We start from the raw sequence: 14,031 nt of genomic DNA on the forward strand, positions 1-14,031 counted from the left end.
AGGACAGGCTCCAAAGCAATACAGAGAAGCCCTGTCTCGAAAAACCAAAACAAACAAACAAAAAAAACAGGAGTTCTGAGTTTGCAATGTTGTAGTTTGGAGAGAGGGAAAAGTGCCGAGAGCCTGGCATGGTGGCACACCTGCAGTCTCCGACCTGAAGGGGGGGGGGGTCGGAGAAAGATGGAACAGAGGGAGGAACTGAGGCAGGAGGAGGCAGAAGTGCTGCGTTAGTAATGAGACAGAAGTCCCTGAATATATAAAAAGGGACAGCACCCTCCATTCTTGCCACAAAGTGCTTTCAGATGGAAAAGAAAAGTGGAATCTATCTTGTATGACTTAACGTTGAGAATTTCAATTACAGCTTTTTCTTTCAAATAAGTATCAGTTATTCCATTCTTATATACAAAATTTTTAACTGTTTGGCAACTTACATCTGTAATCCCAGTTCTCGGGAGACAGTCAAAATAATGTACCAAATTACCTCTTTAACAAAATATCTATACACATAAAAAATAAAAAGTATTGCCTTAGATTTATGTTTGAGCCCATGAGATATGCCCCCATATATTACACATTATTATGGAAAAAGTTTACATTCTTACCTATACACCACCTTTACATCATTTATTGAATCTTATTTTGTATGCGTGCATTAAAGATTTGCTAGTGTGAGGGGTTATGTGTCTTTTTTTGAAGGGTGAGTTGAGACAGGGTTTGTTGTAGTCCTGGCTATCCTGGCACTCGCTCTGTAGACAAGGCTGGCCACAAACTCACAGAGACCCGCCTGCTTCTGCCTCCTGAGTGCTGGGACTAAAAGGGTGTACCACCAACACCCAACTCATGCTTCTAACTTCAGCATTTAGGAAGCTGAGGCAGTGTAAAAATCTGTCTCAAAAAAAAAAGCAAAATAAATGAATAAATAAGTAAATAATTGGCATGCTGGGAAAAGGCATTACATATAATTAGGCTGGGTTTTATTCACACAGCAAATACAGAATGTCTGATACTGGGATACAATAGAGAGAAAGGGCCTTATCTATTCTGGAAAGAAAAAAATACAGATAATTAACCACTAAATATCTATAATTTAGCTGATAAATGATGCATAAGGAAAATAAATATTTGGGCAGATAATGGAGAATCTACCCTTTGAGAGAGGCGGGGAGTGGGCTGAGATTGAGCTCTCTCAGGACCGGCAGGAGCTACCTGCCTGAGGAGACAGAAGAGACTCTAGGTCTGTGGGTCCTCAGGCTGCCAAGAGCTTTGTAAGAACTGAATACATTCAGCAACAGAGTGAGCAAGAGCGGCATTAACACTGTGAGACTGCAGAGGTGGCCAGACATGGAGCTGCAGATCCTTGGGGGGGGGGGTTGTCTTGAACTGGTCTGGTGAATCCCCAGCTAGCCTCACCGTGAATGACCCTAAACTTTTGACCCTCCTGCTTCCACCACCTGCTGCTAGTATTACCAATGAGCACCACCAGGCCCAGGTTGGGGGTCTTTATGAGTTTAGACCTTTTCCATAAAGTATATGGCTGTCCCATCACCACAATCAACTCTGTAGATTAGCGTTCCCACTTTAACTGCATGTTTCCTACCTTATTTTCACTTCCACCCTATGCCATCATTCTTGCTTCTCTGGCAGTGAGTACTCTGATTTTGTGCAGTCCATCTGAATTCCCCGTTACTCAACACTGTCAGGTCTCTAGTCTAGGATCCATGGCTTCGACAGCATGGGCCCAGCCTTAGCAAAACCCAGCTGTGCTGTTTTCTGCACCCAAGTCACAGTCAGATGAGTGACAGCACTCTAGAATGTTCAGTGGGTGACTTCAGATCCTCCTCTGGCTTTTCAGTCTTTCTATGATGGGATCTAAAGTTTATACAGTACAGAGAGTCCTTTAAAAGAAAAAGTGTAGGCTGGCGACGTGGTTCAGTTGGTAGTGTTTGGCTAGTATCCATGAAGCCCTGCTGGATTTGATCCCCAGCACCACACAAAAACCAGCCAGCAGTACAAAACTGTGATCTAGCACTTGGGAGATAGGTGCAGGAAGATCAGAAGTTCAAGGTCATAGGGGGTTCAAGGCTGGCCTGGAATGCAGGAGACCCCATCTCAAAAAGAAAGAATACCTTTAGATTATATTTATACAATTAGTATGAGTATGTCTTTACAATGAGGAAATAAATCACCAAGACATTACTGCAGTCTTTAAAGATTTACAGGTGATGTCTAGACCCCTTTTATGTATAAACTTGCTTATAGCTTTTCATCCTCTCAACTAGGACACTCTACCCTTCCCTCCAGGGTGTACAGGGACTGACCTCGTGCAAAGCCTCTTCAGCTTCATAGATGTCACCTGGTGTTCCAGTTCATTGAGGCCATTATAATGAAATATGTCACCCTGGACATACAAGCTATAGAAGTTCACATCTTAGAAAACAGGAAGCCATCTTCATAGATCCAGAAGGTTTGGTCTCCAGTGAGGGCTGATTCCTCATAGAAAGTGCATTCTGTATTTCAGGAGATAGCAAAAATGGCCAAGCTCCCTCAGGTCCCTTTTATACAACATTAATGAGTGGCCTCCTGAAGGTTGAGCCCATCGTCCTGGTGCTTAGCTCTCAGCATGTGTATTTTAGAGAGAACAGACATTCACACTCCAGCACCCTCAACCCCACTCTCCCTCTTGCTTGATCTGAATGGTTTATTTGCTTGGTCTCCACAGTGTGCTTGCTCTCTCTCTCTGTCTCTCTCTCACTCCGCCATTGCTAGGGGTTGAGCCCAGGGTTTTGTGTGGGATAGCAAGCACTCTATCATTGAGGTAAATTCCAGCTCCCAGCTTTTTTCTTTTCTTCCTTTTAAAAAAAAAAGTGTGTGTAGAGGCCCGGTGGTGGTGGTGCACACCTTTACTCCCAGCACTTGGGAGGCAGAGAGAGGAGGATCTCTGTGAATTCAAGGCCAGCCTGGTCTACAGAGCAAGTTCCAGGACAGGCTCCAAAGCTACAGAGAAACCCTGTCTGGAAAAACAAAAGAGGTGTGTGTGTGTGTGTGTGTGTGTGTGTGTGTGTGTGTGTGTGTGTGTTTGTGTGTGTGTGTGTTGGTTTAAATGAGAAATGTCCCCATAGTCTTGTGGCACTGTTTGAGAAGTATTAGGAGGTGTGGCCTTTGGCAGGAAGTATGTCACTGGAGGCGGACTTTGAGATTAAATCCTCTGGCCATTTCCAGTTTGTTTTCACTCTGCTTTCTGCTCTCAGTTTGCTCTCCTGATGCCTTGCTTGTTTTTGCTGCCATAACTCCACTGTACAATCATGAACTTAATCTCTTGGAAGTTATAAATCAGTACAAACTCTTTCTTCTATAAATTGCTTTGGTCTTGGGTATTTATCACTGAAGGAACCGGCTTCCCTTTTGGCAGCCATAACAGCCGAACACGTGCTTGCCATAAACCTGCCTTGGTCACTTAGAGGTCAGATGCCTGTCTTGTGACAAGGAACCAATCAGAAGTTAGCTGGTGGCGCTATGCTTTACGACCCTGGGTGTGCTTTACGGACAAGCGCACAGCAATGACGTAGAGAGCATAGCAACCACCCTGGGAGGGCCTATGAGCCATAACAACCAGTTGACCAATCAACACAGGGCAAGCCCTCCAAGCCTGGAGGCACACCAATCATGAGCCTGTGCGTACCCCTAGACACTCCCCTTACGCTGCCCTATAAGATCTTTTGGGAGACCCAAGGAGCCGTCTTTTCTAGCCGTCCGCCATGACGGGTGGGTGAAAGACCCGAGCTAACATGGGGTTAGCTCGTTAAATTACAATAAAGCCTCGTGCAGTTTGCAGCAAGCTCTCGAATCCGCCTGGTGATTGGGGTGACCGCGAACGTGGCCTGGGACCCCGGATACTTGAGTTTTCAGGGTTCTAACAATCACAGCATCAAGAAAGGTTCTGTATTCAAGATTTGCCTGCCTCTGCCTCCCTAGTGCTGGGGCTTAAGTACACCACTACACCCAGCAAAAAAAGGAATTCTTGAAATAAGATTTATAAATAGTGAGAAAACAATCTTTTTTTAACATGGAAATAAAACGTTGCTTGCTTTGGGAATATTTCAAATACAAGAGTTATGAGATAATAAGCTTAAACATATACCTAACTTGTCTACTTTTATTTCTAATCTAATATTTCAGATTTTAGATCCCTAACTGGGACAAATGAGGTCTTCTTTGGAAACATAAACCGAATCATTTGTGATTATGATATGAAAGAATTCATGTCACCATGCTATAGCCATTTACCACAGTAATAACTCCACACTGAGTTCAAGCTACCTTCTCCTTGTTTTGCATAAGAAATCAAAAATGTGTATTGGGCCCTGTTTTCTTTTAAACTTGGTGTTATTAAATGGCTGTTCAGATAGATGCTGTCAAAGTAAACACTGCACAGGTAATAAGGAGGCATGTCAATCAAGGTTGACAGAGAAGTAGAACAGGTGACAGTCTCTCATTAAATGATACTGGACCAAGGGACACTCATCAGGAAAGACATGGTTCATGATCTCATCTTACGATACAGACAAAACTCAATGTTAAAATACAAAGGAAAAATGGTAAATTGTAGATAGATTGTAGACTGAGGCCAGGGCTACGGAACTCAATGGAAGTGTTTACTTAGTGTCCACAAGACTTCGTTGTCATAAAGAAGAAAAAATAGGGGTTGGTGAGAGGCCTCAGTGGGTAAAGGTGCCTTCCACCAAGCCTGTGAGCACAGTTCCATCCTAGAGGTCTGCATGGCATGAGGAGAAGGCCAACTCCCTCCACTGTATTCTGACTTTCACGTACACTCATCATAGAACTTGTGGGGACAGACAGGCAGACAGACAGACAGACAGACAGACAGACAGACAGACACACACACACACACACACACACACACACACACACACACACACACACTCATGCCCAAGCAAGTATAACAAAATTTAGGTTGAAAAATTTGGGACAAATAAAAATAATCTAAAAGATTTTTTAACTGCTCTCTTAAACTTTGAGAAAGATAAACAGTTACAGAAAGCACTGACCTTAAAATTTTAAAGTCAGATGTTAGGCATGAGTAAAACTGAAGCATCTCTTGGTCACAAAACATCTTTTTGAATTTTTCGTTATTACTTATTTGTTTATTTTTATTTTCTGAAACAGAGTTTCCCATTGTACCCCTGACTAGTCTGGGACTTGTTATGTAGACCAGGCTGACCTTGAACTTTCTGCAATCCCTCTGCCTCTGCTTCCCGTGTACTAGGATTACAGGCGTGCCTGTCTAAGATCCATCTTTAAGAAGGTACAAAATCAGGGCTGGCGAGAGGGCTCAGAGGTTAAAGATGCTTGCTGCCAAAGCTCACAGCCAGCGACCTGTGCATGCATATATCATGTACACACACATATACACTGTGTGTGTGTGTATGTGTGTATATATGAGAAAGAAAAACATGGAGAGTGAAAAACTGAGCTGGAAAGACAGGTGCATGTGTAAAGGCATTTGACGTGCAAACCTGACAACCAAAGTTCAGTCCCCAAAACACAAGTAAAGAGCCAGACTCTGTAGGGCAGTTCTGTGCTCCCAGAACTCCTATAGTGGCAAAGTGACATGGGAGATGGGACAGGAGAACTGCCCAGATGCTCTTGACCTCTCTAGCTGGAGAAAGAAGAGCCTGCTTCAGCAAGGTGAAAAGCAATAACTGACTTCCTCAAATCTCCATTTGACCTCCTCATGCACACTGGGGGACACACAGGAGTACACACACACACACACACACACACACACACTTTTTTTTAAAGAGACAGTTTAATACATGTATTTGTCAAAGAGCTTCCAATTTTTTAAAAGATTTATTTTATTTATAGTTGTATGTATGTGTGTGAGTATGTGCACATAAGTGCAGGTGCAAGAGGAGAGGAGGCTGGAGGGGCTTCAGACCCCTGGAGCGTGTATTAACCACTCAACCATTCTTTAAACGCATTTTTAAGGTTTTTTTTTTTTTTTTTTTTTTTTTTTTTTTTTGAGACAGGGTCTTAAGTAGCCCAGGCTAGAGTCAAACTCAATCAAAGAAGACCTCAAATTCATGATCCTTTTGCCTCCACTTCCCAAGTGCTGGGGTTACTACACTTACAAGTGTAGGTGTGTGCCCCTACTCTCTGCATCTGGAACATACAAAATTCTTCAGGAATGACTATAACAGGCAGACCATCCCAAACCTCCGCTTCCAACAGAGATGGAGGAAAACCAGCTTCTGAAGGACTAAATATATGAACAAATAATTTTTATGGTAGTGGGCATGAGGCGACCAAGGACAGTCACACCCCAAGACAGGAACCAGAGCCAAAGAAGTTTCCAGCTCACTGCTTCTGGGCTTTCTAATCAGTAACACAAGGAGCTTAGCGGGACGGGGGAGGGGTATGGGGGGGGGGACACGAAGCGACATGACACGTGTTGGGGGGGCGGGTGCTGAGGAAATGGAATTTAGGGTTCAGGGAGGTTAATGCTCTTCAAGGCTGCAGGATAGATTGCCTGACAGGAAATAGTCACAGAGAGGGCTGGGGAGAGCCCCTCTTCAGTGGCCTCTCTCTCCAGCAGAACAGAACGCGGTGGGGGAAGGGTGGGGGACAAGCAATGACCGTCACTATGCTAGGAACAAAACACCGGAAAGGAAGAGAGGATCAAGAGTACCGGAGACAGTGAAGGTTGGAAATGTGACTAGATCTTCAGAGTTTACAGGGCATTCTAAAGGTCTCTGGAAGCCATTGTCTCAACAGTGGTGTAAAATCAACATGAGCTAGATCCGCTGTGGATTTAGGGAAGAAAACTTACAGCATCCTTACATTCAAGCTATTTCTAAGTGAATATTATAAGTATGACTATGCATAAATACAAAGACTCATTATTTGTAGGAGATAAACATGAAACATCCAACAAAATAAAATGTATAGTGTCTAACAACATGATATTGTCAACTTGACAGGACATAGAACCATGGCAAAGACAAATCTCTAACAATTTTGTGGGGATTATCTAAAGAGGTTAACCGAGGTGGGAAGACTCCCCTCTATGTGGGTGGGGCCATTTCATGGGCCTCATTTCCGTCCCCTTCCTGACTGTGGAGGAACGTGACCAGCTGTCTGCTCTGCTACAGTGCCTTACCTGATATGATAGACGTGTTCCCTTGCAAAGTGAGCCAAAGCAAATTCTTCCATCCTTAAGCTAATTTTGTCATAGTAACAGGACAAGTAGCTAATGTGAATGTCCATTCAGAAATGACAAGCCGGTAAATATGACCCAAAATGAGGAGAAGAATCAAGAATCTTAGTTGGGGCCAACTAAGAAAGTTGATATAGTGGATTATTGCCTATACTGTCAGCATTCAGGAAACTCAGTACAGAAAGAGAATAACTTTGAGGCCAACCTAGACTAAATAGTGAGTTCAAGGCTAGCCTGAGCTATATGGTAATACTCAGTATATAAAGTAAAATAGAAGTCACATATACATGGTAAAATTAGTGGGAGGAAAACATTAGAGGAGTTGTTATGGGCTGGGGATATGGCTTAATGGTAAAGTACTTGCCTAGCATGCATGAGGTTATAGATTCAACTATTAGCATTGCAAAAACTTATGCTATATCCCATGTTCAGGAAGCTGCAGGAATGACTTCATGTTAGATAAGAAAATTATGTTATAAAGCCCAAAATCAAACCTCCAAAGATGAGCACTGTGATGACAGACAAGAGAAATACACTATGTAAGATCAACAGTCGCTTAGATAGCAGAATAGTAAGTTTGATATATGGAATATGAAAGAAAAGATTGAATATAACATTAATAAAAACAGGATCACCCCAGCTAATACATGTATAATGAGTATCTCCTATGGTGGGTGAAGGATATATTTGAGAAAATACTGGTAAAAAATTTATTATCCCAATTCTTTGACAGCTATACATAGACATATTCAAGGGAGGCATTGCCTGGAGAAATTAAAAGAGAACCTAGTAAGAAATGCAGTTTGTGAGTCAAAATGCATTCTCAAGTTGCCATCAATTTTCCCCCATTTGATCCTTAAGTTGGACATACAGTCATTACACCAGCACTCAAACACAGCTCCTTCCCTTGAAAATGTTCAGGCTGATTCAGACATGCAAGGACCTGGAGTGCCTCAAATATCCTTGATAAGATAACCAAGACAGAGAGAACACAGGAAGTTTGTGGGGACATGGAAAAGAAAAGGGGTCACTCACCCAGGAGTCTGGTTAAAGCATTTCACCAGCATGGAATCAAGAGTTCCAGCACAGTTGACTCCATTTGCCTTGAAAATTGCCCATATGCAGACAATGTGCCTTTTAGTAAAGATATTTTCCAATAAGAATGTTACAATAGCAATGACCCATGCTTGAGGCCAGAGTGTGGATAACCTTGAGTGTGGCCTTACTCCTTCCCAGATATTTTCTGAAACTTTCAAGACTATCAAGTTTTGTTTATAGTGAAAACATCTTCCTTCACTACCATTCCTGTGATCTGGACGGCTACCACATAGGCCATAATTTTGTCTGTGGCAGCCCAGGAACCAAGAGGTGCTCTTATTTAAACTTTCTTTCTTTCTTTCTTTCTTTCTTTCTTTCTTTCTTTCTTTCTTTCTTTCTTTCTTTCTTTCTTTCTTTCCTTCCTTCCTTCCTTCCTTCCTTCCTTCCTTCCTTCCTTTCTTTCTTTCTTTCTTTCTTTCTTTCTTTCTTTCTTTCTTTCTTTCTTTCTTTCTTTCTTTCCTCTTTGGTTTTTCAAGACAGAGCTTCTTTGTGTAGCCCGGCTGTCCTGGAACTCACTCAGTAGACCAAGCTGGCCTCCAACTCATGGACATCTGCTTGCTCTCTGTCTCTGGAGGGCTTGGAGTAAAGGCATGCACCACCACTGCTGGGCTAAATTCCTTAACCATCCTGAAGATAATTTCAGGGCCAGGAGGACTAGTTGGGTAAAGAGTGCTTGTTCCTTGAGCCTGATGACTTGAATTCAGAACCCTAGAACTCACATAAAAGCCAGAGGAAGAAGAAAAAAATAAGTTGTTATGTCTTGGAGATCCCAGTACTTATATAAAATGGCAGGTAGAGACAAGAGAATCTCCTGGAAGTTTGGAAGCCTGCATCAACCTAACCTGTAGCACCTATCACAGTAACTGACAAAGAGAGACCCTGTCTCAAAGTAGGTGGAAGGCAACTGATGCCTGGGGTTGTTCTCTAACAGCTTGCACACTGTGATGTATGTACACACACACACACACACACAGAGAGAGAGAGAGAGAGAGAGAGAGAGAGAGAGAGAGAGAGAGAGAGAGAGAGAAAGAGAGAGAAAGAGAGAGAGAGAGCTAACTAAATAACACTTTTTTTTTGCTTTCTTTTTTTTGAGACAGGATTTCTCTGTGTAGCTTTGGAGCCTGTCGAGACCAACCTGGTAGCTTTGTAGACCAGATTGCTCTCAAACTCACAGAGATCTTCCTGCCTCTGCCTCCTGAGTGCTGGGATTAAAGATGTGCACCACCACTGCCCAGCCTAAATAACACTTTTTAAAAACTAGATAATAACTTTAAAATCCCATGTATGGTTGTTAGACATACACTAAAGTGTGTCTTTCTTTTGGGAAGCCCACACTCACACTCTAGGTGTCTTATTCCTTCCTTGAATGCCTCCCTTTCTTTCAGCTCCCCACACAAGATTTAAGGCTATGTTCAAAAGCCCTTTTAATAAGCCACAGTCCTGTTTTGTGCTGGCCCATCATTCAACTCCTTTTTGATTCAGCTTTACCTGAGAGAGAACCCTAAAATGAACTCCTCAGGCTGTTGCAGGCAACATCATGGAGCTGTGTGTGTCCAGTCCTCATTGGCACTGATGTATATAATGCTACAGCCATGAAAGCAATTCAGTACTAACATCAGGACAGACAGACTGCTGAAACAGAATAAAGCCAAGAAACAGACATACACAGATATGATCCGTTGATTTGGACAAAGGTGTATACCCAATACAAAGGAAAGAATGGATTATCTTTGCAAGAATTGATCCTGAAACAATTAACCATAAAGTGCAAACTTCGATCCATGCCTCAAACTTCGATCCATGCCCAGAATATATAAAAAAAAACCCTACAAGAACGTAGTAACAACAACACAAACCAATTTCAAACAGATAAGATTTGTACAGACCCCCAAAACCAGGTGACAAATACACTAAAAGATGTGCCCCAAACCACTAGCCACTAGGAAGGTGCAAGCTAAAATCACAAAGTCAGAATGAGACAGCATTGTGCCTATGTTAGAATGTCTGGCAAAATTGATCACAGTAAGTGTTCATGAGACAACAGAACAGTGAAAGTTCTTACACACTCCTTGTGGGAATTTGAAATGGGAGGTGCTTTGTCAGTTTCTTATAAAGTTGCAAGAATATAACCTGGTCAACTCCATCCCAGAGTATCTATCTACCCATGCAATGCTAGGAAAGACTTGTGCGTAGAAGTTGATAGCCTTCATCTTTTAAAAATTGTATGTATTAGTCCAGCGTTGGTGGCACACGCCTTTAATCCCAGCACTTGGGAGGCAGAGGCAGGTGGATTTCTATGAGTTCGAGGCCAGCCTGGTCTACAAGAGCTAGTTCCAGGACAGCCTCCAAAGCCACAGAGAAACCCTGTCTCGAAAAAACAAAACAAAAAATTTATGTATTATATATTTAAACATTTATTTAGAGCATGTGTGGGCACATACAAGCACATGCACTCATGTCATGCCATGCATGTGCAGGTTGAAAGACAATTTGCTGGTCTTGGTTCTCTCTGTCTTCTTCATGTGGGCCACAAAGGTCAAACTCAAGTTGTCAGGCTTGTGGCAAGTGCCTTTAGCTACTGAGACATCTCACTGGCCTTGTGGCCTTTATCTTAAGAAGCTTCAGGCTGTAAATAATCTAAATATCCACCAGCAGACTAAGAAATGAAGTTTGAGGGTTTGGGGATGTTATTTCAGTTCATGGAGTGTTTGTCTCTCTTCGATCCTCAGCAACAAAAAACTGGACATGTGGTTACATCCCTGTCTTTGAAACAGTCAGGAAAGAAGGATCCAAAGTTCAAGGTCATCCTCAGCTATATGGCAAGAGGCTAGCCTGGGCTACACAATACCCTGTCTCAAAAGCTAGGTAAGTTGTTTCTTTGCCGCATTTACAGAACAGCTACTGTTCAATAATGAAACAGAATCACGTAGTGATACATGTAATGGCATCAATGAGTCTTCAAACCTGTATGCTTAATGAAAAAGCCAGATAAAGATAAAGGCATGCTATACAATCCTGTTCCTATGAAAATTCCAGAAAAATATTAACCCTTTTCTGACAGAGGTACATCAATAGTTGCTTGGGTTGAGAAATGGAGGATATGTTCACACCTCTGCTACTTTTTTGAGACAGGCTCACAATGTAGCCAGGCTAGCCTTGAACATTTCATCCTCCTGTCCCGATTTCCCAGTTGCTGAGATGACTCACGTTATCACACCTGTTCTGTGTGGTGATGGTGTCATATGTACACGTGGCCAAAATATATCATATTATATATATTTTTCCATATCAAGTACACCTCTACAACATTGTTTTAAAAAAAACAAAACTTGGGACAGGACGTCTCAGCTGGTAATGGTGTTTGCCACCAAGACCTGAGTTCCTTTCCGGGCCCCACATGGTGGAAGGAGAGTACCCACTCGCACACGTTGTAGTCTGACCATGTGTGGTGGCATGTATACCCCTGCCAAATGAACAAACAAACAAACAAAACAACAGTAGACAACTGAATGGGTAAAAAAACAGTCAAGGGCTTGCACAGAACTTGCTGTGGGATAGAGACTAGGTGCTTGCCAGGGACTGAGAGGAGTAGGAGTCTGAAGCTAAGAGCTGATATTTGCAATTTTTTCCTTTTGAAAATACGCACAGATTCTTATCTGTGCACATTTTTGTCTTTATGCTATGCTTCCTACCAAAAAACTTATTTCTAATGAAAACAAAGCTTGCATCTGCCCTCCCGGTGTGGAATTTTGCAAGTATGGTGGCCAGCTCCGTTTCAGGGTAGGTCTCCGCCACTCCCGGTTCTGGAAGATGAAGCCTCTTGCTGTGCTTTTCCAGGTGCTAGAAATTTTTCCTCAGAAGTTTCTCAGAAAGCTGCTTATTATTTTTATATGTGAGGGCTGTGCCTATTTTAGCTTCAAAGAAATCAGCAACCTCTTCCAGACAGGAAATTGCTTGGGAGATGCAATTAGATTGTTCAGAACACTAATGCAGTTAGATTCCAATGGGCGGTGCCTCAGAACTAGCCAAGTCCACATGCCTCTTCCCTGGGAATTGTCCCTCTTCCCAAGCCCACCGGGGTGGACTCTTTGGTCACGGTTTTGCTTCCACATGCTGCTGTGAGTTGTGGGGAACAACTGAAATATTTATGCTGGGAAAATCAAATTTGTTCTGAAGAATTTGGAATTGTAGAAGTCCCAGTTAGATCTTGATGGCCCTGGAGCTGGGAGATCTTGTAACTCTCCAGAAAGGAGCCATGAGGTGTTTGCTGAGGGCATAAGGTGCCACGAAACATGAGAAAGACTGAGGTCCTGTTCTCTCAGCTTCCTCAGGGGCTCGTTAGAGAACTTGCCCTTGTAGTCCATGAGTTAGCACATGTCGAAAAGTGCTGTTTGATTTAATGAACCTGGAGTGATCTTTCTCCCACGCAACCAGACGCTGTCTAAGAGACTTGGTGAGTGGAAGGGAAGCCAGTGGGGTGGCACATGCTTACCTTCCAGCTACCCAGGAAGATGAGGTAGGAGAATCCTAAGCTCAGGAGTTCAAGGTCAGCTTGGGCAACACAGTTAGACCCTGTCTCAGAAGTAATAGATGAATAAAATAGTCCAAAATAAGCCAAAAATCTGGCTTCCGGTAGGAGGCAAGAGTCCTATTGGTGCCAATCTGAGGTTCGTAGTAAAATTTCACGCTACCCAAGCCAGACTTTGCCCTCATTTTAGAAATTCCTTTGCTGTTGGTTTTCTTCTCACCCCCTTTTCCTTTCTCTTTCTCTGTCCTCCAACAAATAATATCCATTGAGAATTTTCTATTAGCCAGGCACTATTCCAGGCTCTTGGAATATATATATATATATTATATATATATATATATATATCTTAATATATTGCAATATATATATTGTTTAATGGGTCTCATGTAGCCCCATGTTGTCTTTGAACACATTCTTATCTGAGGATGACTTTGAACTCCTGATATTCCTGCCTTTATTTGCCTCTTAAGGGCTAGGATTTGACTAAGTGGTGGGATTACATCATGCTCAGTCTATGTGGTGCTGGGGATTGAACCCAGGATTTAATGTATGCTAGGCAAGCATCATGCTAGGCAAGCATTTTATTGACTGGGCTAATTTCCTAGTCCCTGGATCCCCCCTCCCCCTGCAAAAGCAAACAAACAAACAAGCAGGTGGTAGTGGTGCATGCCTTTAATCCTAGCACTCAGGAGACAGAGGCAGGAGGATCTCTGTGAGTTCAAGTCCAGCTTGTTCTACAGAGTGAGTTCCAGGACAGTCAGGACTACACAAAGAAATCCTATATATAAAAAAACCCAAATAAACAAAACAAAACAAAGCAAAAAACATAAATCAGGCTAGTAAGATGACTCATTGGGTAAAGGTGCTTACTGCCCAACAATGTAAGCCAGAGGACCTGAGTTGGATTTCTGGAACACACGTACACGTGGAAGGTGAGATCCAACTCTACTAAAGGGATTTTGCACCTGGTATCATAGAAGTGTAAGTTACTTTCTCATATTCTTGCTTATTACGGTTACCATCACTAGAACATAAACTCCATCAAGGCAGAAGATGTTTCCATTCATCATCATCATCATCATCATCATCATCGTGTGTGTGTGTGTGTGTGTGTGTGTGTGTGTGTGTGTGTGTGTGTACATGATTGGAGGTGGGGACATGCCACAGC

This window comes from Cricetulus griseus, chromosome 3 (genome assembly GCF_003668045.3).
Source record: "Cricetulus griseus strain 17A/GY chromosome 3, alternate assembly CriGri-PICRH-1.0, whole genome shotgun sequence".
In the NCBI taxonomy this organism is placed as follows: Eukaryota; Metazoa; Chordata; class Mammalia; order Rodentia; family Cricetidae; genus Cricetulus; species Cricetulus griseus.